The sequence below is a fragment of the Bos indicus genome, chromosome 11 (assembly GCF_029378745.1).
Source record: "Bos indicus isolate NIAB-ARS_2022 breed Sahiwal x Tharparkar chromosome 11, NIAB-ARS_B.indTharparkar_mat_pri_1.0, whole genome shotgun sequence".
Classification (NCBI taxonomy): Eukaryota; Metazoa; Chordata; class Mammalia; order Artiodactyla; family Bovidae; genus Bos; species Bos indicus.
In genome coordinates, this window is record NC_091770.1 from 106,781,092 (window position 1) to 106,791,021 (window position 9,930).

The following is a 9,930-nucleotide window of genomic DNA, read 5'->3' on the forward strand; positions in this document are numbered from 1 at the left end:
CGGTGGCCTAAGAAGAGAACTACATGGCAGGTGGGGGCAGAGGTGCCAAAGGAGAGAGACCAGGAGAGAGGAGAGCAGAGGCGGGTGGAGGAGCCACCCACGCTGAGCTCCTGTCTCAGTTGCGTGTCCGCCAGACCAGCCCTGCTCAACTTCTGGGATCAGAAATGGTCAGATGGCTGAGGGAGGTGTGACCACAGATGTCAGCAGCTTCAGCCAGACACCTGACAGTCTGCAGTGCAAACTTGCCAGGCCCAGCTCCACTCCCCGGGCCAGCTTCAGAGCCCCAGAGCCCCAGCCTCATGTGGGGGGCTTCCCAGCCCCATCCTCCAGAGCTCCACATCCCAGCTCTCAGGAGAGTCCTCTGATCTCCCAGGAGGTCATGTCTACTTCTGGTGTATGACAAATGGCATTAGGCTGGGACCAGTTGGAAGTGGCCAGAGTGAAATCAAGTTTCTCTGTATCTCCTCTGCCCCTGAAGTGCCCACTCTCTCCTACTCGCTCATGCCTGTTTTGTCCAGGTGTTCCCTGAGCACAGCCAGGCTGCAGGGAGGGGTTTCAGGGCACAGCAAGAGCTGCAGCATCTCACGGTGAGCAGGGCTGGCCACCAACTCACACCCGACTCTGGGAGAGCATCACTGTGGGTCAGAAACTGACCCTCTGAAGGCACAGGTGACTGCTCCTGGATCACACAGGGCCCCAGAACTTAGGTTTGTCTTGTGACCTCTATAGCTGGCTCTAAAGGTCAGGCCATCTAGCAAGGAGACATCTGGACCCTGGTAATCACAGTCAGGTTGGTTAAGTACAAAGCGGGTGGGGCTGGGCAGTGAGGACAGGGTGGGGGCCACCTGCCTCTTCTGTTTCACACACCCACCCACCCCCAACCCCCTCTCCTCCCCCCCCACCCCCGGCCCCACATTTCCCTGACCTTCTCCTCCTCAGCATGCTACCCACGTATTGGGCTTTCTTGGCCCAGACACAACAGAAGTGATCATTAAAGTACTCAGTATTCAGTGGAATAGTCACGAAGTGACTTCAAGTGTAAAAAGAAATAAAATTGAAAATAAAATCCACCCAGACTGTTAACGTTTTGGATGAGGTTAGTGTCAGAGAAGATCCTTGGGCTCCTGGTAAAGGTCCCCCTGAAACTCTGGCTCTGGAAGGAGGGAGAAAAGATGTCCTTTGGTGAATGTGACCTAAGCCTGGTTTGTGTTTGACCAGCTCATTGATTTGATTATTGGTCATCTTCACATTTTCTGAGCCCCGTTCTGCATCTGTTCGAGGTCCTCACAGGGCTCACAAGCTGGAGAGCTCATCGCAGTGTGCTTAAAGACTTGAGGGGTCCTGGGTGAGGCAGAAAATGGTGCGGGCAGAGCCTGGGATCAAGACAGGCATCCTGGACCTGGTGAGGTCTGAGCCGGGTCTCCAAGGGTGAGTTCGGCAGGGCCTGGCTCTTAGCAGGACTCAAATACACGATGAATGACTAAATGAATGAAAATGGAAATCTTCCCAAAAAAAGAGCAAGACTGTCAGATTTTCTGTAACTGAGTTCAATCTTGTACTGCTCACCTCATGACAGGCCAATAAATTGAGAGATGAGTCCTTGGGGCAAGGAACAGTGACTTTATTCAGAAACCCAGGACTCTTGTATCAGGAGCCATCTTGCCTGAGTTAGAATTCAGGCTTCCTTTATATTAATTCTCAAAGGTGGTGGGGGAGGAAAGTCAAATATTTCCTCATTCTGATCAGGCTCCAGACGGGATGTGTTAATGTCTGCCTCCCTGCTGTGATTCACAGGAGAGTCTGGTCAGGAAGTTTCCTGTGAATTAAACAAAGTTATTATTTTAGCTTGGTGCTCATTACCTGGGATGCAGGGCTCCCAGAGATGGGACTTTATGTACAAGCTTATAGGCAACATTCCTTTAGTGGTTAACTCCTAATAGGTAGGATACAAAGGGTCCTTCTCTATGACGCTTTCAGGCCAAAGCTTGGAACTTCAGGGCACCCGAGGACAGCAGGAGAGGCCCCGCGCGGTGCCCATTCCACCCCTCACAGCTGTCTTGCTGACTAAGCAGCCTGTGTCTTGACTCCCGGGGGGCACCTGTTTGCCCTCTTCTCTTGGACAGTGCTGGTTGTAAGATCTAGATTGGGCTGAGGCAGAAAAGGAGAGACGACTTCAACGGAAGTAGGTGACCTTTATTCAGGCAAGGAGGGGCGGCAGTCGGCCAGCAACCCGGCTGAGCCTGAGAGGGATCAGGGAGGCTTCATATTTAAAGGGAGGTTTGTAGAAGCGATAAGGGAAACGCTAGTCAGGCAGGATGTTTTAGGTATTCTTCAGTTGAGATGGCATTTGTAGTTGGGCAGGGAGTGTTAAATCCTCTGGACAAGTGGTGATAAGTCCCAGGTAGATGCAACCAGCCTGGAGCATCAGGGCAGAACCTAAAGTTTGGTTTTGTTTTCCCGAAGTTAGATCACTTAGCAAGGGCCTCTGAGACTGCTGTTTCCTTTTCTAGGCCCAAAGACTCTTTCACTCATCAGAAGCAACACTCACCTGTGCCCCTCCCTGATCAGGCACAAGCAAACCAGCTGCCCTCACCTGAAAGGGTGTTAGTCTCTCAATCATGTCCCTGTGACCCCAATGGACTGTAGCACACGAGGCTCCTTTGTCCATGGGATTTTCCAGGTAAGAATACTGGAGTGGGTTGTCATTTCCTTCTCCAGGGGATCTTCTTGACTCAGAGATGGAACCCAGGTCCCCTACATTACAGGTGTATTCTTTACCATCTGAGCCACCAGGGACATGCATAAGAAACTGTTACCTCTCAAAACTGGGGTCAGAAGGTTGGGTGTGTGATTCAGGCTCTACAAGGCATTTCACATTCTCCTAGTATCTCCTCTTGTCTCCCTATGAAGCTCTTAAATCTCAGGACACCTCTAACCAATACCCTCTTTTGATGGGAGCTAGTGCTCAGCGGTTAATATTTTCAGCCCAGAGAGACACAGCCTGTGCTTTAGACCATGGCAAACCCTCCCAGCTAGCCCCAGTCCATCCAAATCTCTCCTGTTCCTCAGATCCCATGGCCAACAGGCAGTCCCTGAGTCTGTTCAGCAGACAAGCTCCCACAGTGTCCAGAGCTGAGGCTTCTCCCGCCCCCGTGCCCCCTCGGCCCTGCACAATGAGCCCGCACTCCTGGGAATGGAGGGTCCCCTGTGCGCTTCTTCTGGGGCTGCTGCTGGGCCTTCTTCCTCCTTCAACCAGAGCAGGGAGCTGGCTCAGGCAGGCCCGTGATTAAGGGGAGGAGGGGACGAGCGGTCAGTCCCTCCATCTCCTGTGGGCCCAGCCCTGCAGGAGGAGGTGCTGGGGGCTGAGAGAGGGCTTGGCCTGCTCAGCGGTCAGGACTCGGGGCGCATTTCAGGGAGGCTGAACCTACTGGGGAATGGTGACAATGTTGATGGTGACAAGCTGTTTCCATCTCTGTACAAGCTGGTCCAGTTCACCAAATTCTCTCAAAACTAACACCAGTATATAAACACTCTTCCTCTGGCAACAGGGGGTGGGCTGAGTGTTTTCCAGGAAACTCCTCACTAACCTCTGGGAAAGATTCTGACAGAGTCTCTGATGATGCAACAAATGTCCGCTTTGGTTAGGAATCAACAAGGACTCCCTGTGTGGCACATGGATGTCAATGCTATGTAGCAGCCTCGAAGGGAGGGGAGTTCGGGGGAGAAAGGACGCATGTGTGTGTTTGGGTGAACTGTTCCCCTTGGTGTCACTTGAAACTGTCACAACACTGTTTGTAAATGGGCTACACCCCAAATACAAAGCAAAAGTTAAAAAAGAGAACAACATGTGACCAAACACAAAGAGAAGACACTGGATGATTTGAACATTGGCTTCAAAAGTGCATTTTGTCAATACAGAAAACTACAGTATTTTAAAATTCTAGTTTATGATTTAGAGTCTATGATATTTAGGTGACTGATCAATTGTTTAATACAGGCACTGATAAGAATACAGGCTAAAGGCTAACCAGTTATAATATAAATTTCACACTACAGTCTAAAGCCAGGGCACATATGTCTATTTATCTGTCTCCCTCATTCCAACTCCCTCTCTCTATAGTTTTAAGATTTGTGTCACCAGTGAGCTCGCTCCAGCTCTCCTGCAACACACACCCTTCATTCTGTGGGAGAAGTGATAACACTCGTTTACACTAGTGTAAGTGAGGAGGTGACACATGGTGACAGAAAGAAGGAGACTGGAGGGGGCTTGGCCCGGCCTCGGCCTGGGGGCTTTGCCCAGATCCTCGCTCCCTCTCTCACTGCTGACCATAACAGGGGCCTGGAGAAGCCTGTGAGGAGCCCTGGCCAAGAAACTTCATGCACGTCCAGCCATTTACATCGTGAGCATGGAGTTTTCTCAAAGATCTTCAAATTTCTGTTTTTTTCTGACTTCTTTAGTCTTCATTAGTCTTCTCACCAGGGGTGTCGTTAACTAAATCAGCCTATATATTATTAATATTAACATATATCATTGATATATAAATATTATATTAAAATAACAATAGTACATAACATTTTATATTTATTTACATTATATATGCATATACTTATGATGATGCTGTGAAAGTGCTGCCCTCAATATGCCAGTAAATTTGGAAAACTCGGCAGTGGCCACAGGACTTGAAAAGGTCAGTTTTCATTCCGATCCCAAAGAAAGGCAATGCCAGAGAATGCTCAAACGACCACACAGTTCCACTCATCTCACATGATAGTAATGTAATGCTCAAAATTCTCCAAGCCAGGCTTCAGCAATATGTGAACTGTGAACTTCCTGATGCTCAAGCTGGTTTTAGAAAAGGCAGAGGAACCAGAGATCAAATTGCCAACATCCGCTGGATCATGGAAAAAGCAAGAGAGTTCCAGAAAAACATCTATTTCTGCTTTATTTACTATGCCAAAGCCTTTGACTGTGTGGATCACAATAAACTGTGGAAAATTCTGAAAGAGATGGGAATAGCAGACCACCTGATCTGCCTCTTGAGAAATTTGTATGCAGGTCAGGAAGCAACAGTTAGAACTGGACATGGAACAACAGACTGGTTTGAAATAGGAAAAGGAGTACATCAAGACTGTATATTGTCACCCTGTTTATTTAACTTATATGCAGAGTACATCATGAGAAATGCTGGACTGGAAGAAACACAAGCTGAAATCAAGATTGCTGGGAGAAATATCAATAACCTCAGATATGCAGATGACACCACCCTTATGACAGAAAGTGAAGAGGAACTAAAAAGCCTCTTTATGAAAGTGAAAGTGGAGAATGAAAAAGTTGGCTTAAAGCTCAACATTCAGAAAACGAAGATCATGGCATCCAGTCCCATCACTTCATGGGAAATAGATAGGGAAACAGTGGAAACAGTGTCAGACTTTATTTTTCTGGGCTCCAAAATCACTGCAGATGGTGACTGCAGCCATGAAATTAAAAGACGCTTTCTCCTTGGAAGGAAAGTTATGACCAACCTAGATAGCGTATTCAAAAGCAGAGACATTACTTTGCCAACAAAGGTCTGTCTAGTCAACCCTATGGTTTTTCCTGTGGTCATGTATGGATGTGAGAGTTGGACTGTGAAGAAGGCTGAGCGCCGAAGAATTGATGCTTTTAAACTGTGGTGTTGGAGAAGACTCTTGAGAGTCCCTTGGACTGCAAGGAGATCCAACCGGTCCATTCTGAAGGAGATCAGCCCTGGGATTTCTTTGGAAGGAATGATGCTAAAGCTGAAACTCCAGTACTTTGGCCACCTCATTGGAAGAGTTGACTCATTGGAGAAGAATTGACTCATTGGAAAAGACTCTGATGCTGGGAGGGTTTGGGGGCAGGAGGAGAAGGGGACGACAGAGGATGAGATGGCTGGATGGCATCACTGACTTGATGGACATGTGTCTGCATTAGCTCCGGGAGTTGGTGATGGACAGGGAGGCCTGGCGTGCCACAGCCAGGGAGTCATGGGGTGGCAAAGAGTTGGACACGACTGAGCGACTGAACTGAACTGACTGATGTTATAGTAAATTAAATTAATAAATATAAATAAACTAGCATAGCGATATGAGTATATATTACTCCTCAGAGGCAGACCTTTGCCTTTTATGCAGTCAACTCTGCCTGCTGATCATATTTTGTTTGCCAGAAAAAAATGAAGACTGAGGCCAGAATGAAAAGTGAGGGGAAGGTAGGCAGAGAAGACCCAACCTGAAATTACAGGGGAGGCATAATTGAATCACTCAAGTGAAACAAGAAGTGTGTTCCCGAGATCAGCCTGAAGCTCACATTCTTAGTGAGGGGAGCAGATTCGACCCCGCACCCAGCCCATAGGCACCTTCTGGGGTGGGGTGAGCGGGAGGGAGCTTCCTCCAGGTGTCTCTCCTTCTGGGGTGGGGTGATCGGGAGGGAGCCTCCTCTGCATGTCTCTCCACTGCCTCCTCCAGCTGACCTGCTCCTCCTCCCCAGGCTCTGCTGCGACCTGTGTGCTTTGCCTCCAGGAGGCCCGTTTCCTCCGTTTCCTGCCCTCCACTGTTCCCCGCCTACCATCTCTCTTTCCTGGATTCTCTCGGCTGCCACCAGCCAGCCTGGAGACACAGGGATCACAAGACCATCCCCTGCGGCCCGTGAGCTGCCCTCGCCCCGCCCTCCTCCTTTAGCGCTGGGTTAACAGGGTGCCTGGTGTTCATTACTGAGACTTTCCTTGCTCGCAGTTTCCTCCATTCCTGATGGTGGGATGCGCAGGGCAACTAAAGACGTTTCTGAATTTCCCTGAATGTGGATGCTAGATGAACCTAGTTTGCTTATAGCAGAATCATGTTGTTCTAAAGAAATATTTTTATATTCCTATTTAAAACCACTGGAAAACCTCCAGACAGGAAATGGTGACACCTCAAAGTCATACTGTTACATGACTAAAGCAAGTTGTAAAACAACACACATTATTTGTCTAACTGAACTAAAAATGGACCTATATTATCTGTGTAAATAAATATATATTTGAAAATGTTTTTTAAAAAGCTGGAGCAATATATACAAGTGAACCACAGATACTTTGATAAGGATGAAAGTGAAATTCTACTTTTACTCTAAATTATCGAGTTTTTTTGTGTACTTTTAACTCAGGAGGAACTTGAACAAGAGTGTATATTGTTTGTATTTAAATAAATACTTTACATACGATTGTACAGAACCAGCTTATCATAAAAACCAGACCAATGTATTTCAGAGTCAAACAAATAATAAACTGGGTAGAAGAGCGTGAATACCTGCTGAAGAGTTAGGGACAGAAAGAGCACACGAGCAGCACAAACAGTGAAACGTGGGCTGCACGCTGCTGTTCCCTCCAGTCACTGGGACGTTTCCTGAATGCTTGCTGGGTTTAAGGCAGCCTGGAAGTCAGTCACCTGTCCAAGGCAAGTCTGAATTGATGCCAGGCCCGTAGTAAAGACAAGTTTTAATTAGCAGCTCTCAGAGGTAGAAAATGCACACTGTATTCTCTAAACTCACTTTGGCCCATTCCATAATGGATTGTTCCACTGAAAACAAAACACTCAAACCAACATTAAAACCACCCTTTTGGTGTACCTGAAAGCTTTTGCCATTTTAGAGCTTTCTCTTTTGCTGTCATCTCTTAAACATGTACAATAAATACAGTCAAGTCCCCTCAGGAGGGGCTACTCAGGGAGCTCTGGGCCTCAGTCGTTCCTACGAATAAAAGTGGCAAAGAGCAGTTTTGCTCCAGAACTCTCAAGGCATTTTGGTGTGGGATAATCGGGACCCGTGGAAAGCATATGAAAGCCTGATACTGTTTCTTACATCTGCCACAGCTCCGTGATTTTCAATATCTTACTTTCTGTAACAAAAGATTGAGAATGCTCAGGAGAGAGCATAAATATAACTACATACTCGTTATAAATAGCATATAAGTAGAAAGTATAGTCAGATGTGAGTCTAACTTAGCTTAATATCCTAGTTCCTGTGGCTCTCAGTCCATAAGGCTCAGACTGCATTCCTTGGGCACCTCTGCAGATTGGACAGTAGGTGGCGCTTTCAGCCTGTTTGAAACAGTTCACGGGCTTTGGCTTGTTTACTTGCTTTTTAACTGTTTTACCACCATTGCACAGAAAAGAGTAATTTGGTACATAAGTGTATGAAGTCCAGATCAATGTCATGGGAGCAATTCCAGAAGAACACAAAGCCATATAACTGGATCTGTAGGAAGCATTTACAAATATCCACAGAAAAGACTTTACCTCTCCTTAGATCCAAACTGAAAACAGAAAGTGAAAGTCACTCAGTCCTGTCCAACTCTTTGGGATCCCTTAGACTGTAGCCCGCCAGGCTCCTCTGCCCATGGAATTCTCCAGGCAAGAACACTGGAGTGAGTTGCCATTCTCTTCTCTAGGGAACCGTCCCAACCCAAATTATCCAGTAATAAAACGCTTTTAGGGTTTGTGTCACAGATGCTCTTTGCTACTTTGATTCCTGGTAATGACAGAATCTCAGGCTGACCTGGGACCCGCCCTAAAGTAGTTTGTGTCCTGTGACCCTGGTCAGACACATAGACTTTAGTTCGGTTTTCTTGTGTGGGGACAATTTGACCTAGCTGCTCACAAGCGAAAAGCAAACTGCTAGACCTTAAAATGTTCCAGTAGAGTACAGTCAGGTGCTCTTGATTCTAGGTACTTCAAAGGATGCTTTTAAGCCTTGTCAGCCAGCAGCTTCTCTTGATTCTGAAAGCTGGGTTTACTAGGGACTGGCAGCAGTGGAAGTGTGATGAAATCACTGTAGCGGTGTTGTGCTTCAAAGCACAGAATCTGTACAGACCAGGAACAAAGATAAAATATTCTGAAGGGGTGAATCCAGGGCATTTACTCTTATCTGAACAAAAGCTTGTGCACAGATGCATTTTATGCATCACTTCAGGGAGGCCACAGGCTCCCTGGGCTCTCCAAATCCCTCAGGTTAAGAGCTTCTGGCCCGGGAGTGAAAGAAAGTAAAAGCCAGCCCTTCCATCTTCCCCATTCCGACCTCTGGTCCCATCACATTCCGACCTCTGGTCCCATGAGAGGGACGGTGGACGCTCAGTGCGCTGTCCCAGCCGCAGGGCTGCCAGAGGAGTTACAGGAGCAGACCTGCCCAATGGCGCCGCTGCTTGCTGCCTGCTGCCGGGCCTTGTGAGAAGGCCCCAAGGAGATCTAGGAAAAGCAAAGGGGAGTCCAACTCAGCAGAGCAGCCCCGAAGCACAGGGAGTTAAAGAAACAGGAAGCACGAGTCAGGTCAAGGAAGGACCCCTTTCTGATGGCTGCGCTGATAACGAGTGTGGCTGAAGGGTCCTGCTCCCTCCGCATGGGTCTCTGAGTCTGCAGGCACTTCCGGTTTGCCTCACCGTGAGCGGCGGCTGCTGGTCAGAAGGCAGATCTTTTCTACCATCAATAAACTGTCTTTTCCCCGCTGTCAGCCCTGCAATCTGGCACTATATGCTCCTTGTTCCATTGGAGCTAACACTTCTGTAAAAGGAGATCTAACTGTCAAGAGTTCAAAATTCCAGGGGTCTGTGGAGTCCCGCCACCAATTCACCCCCCAGAGTTGTGTTTGAATCAGGTAAAAACGCTCATTACAGGCTTAGGATTGAGGATACTAAAGTGAGAACATGAATGAATTTAGAACGTTTGGAAAGTCTGATTTTAAAAGTATTTGTTTATCTTTAAAGTCCAATAAGAAAATTTTACTCTTGCTTATTTTGTCTGAGGAATAAACATGGAAAGATACTGAAAAAAAAAAAGCTACGAAATTTGAGGCTTTGAAGAAGGGAATTAAAAGGGAATAGGTCTCATGAAGAGTAACTCCTTTCAAATGGAGAAGCTGAGAGGAGAAAGAAATTGATT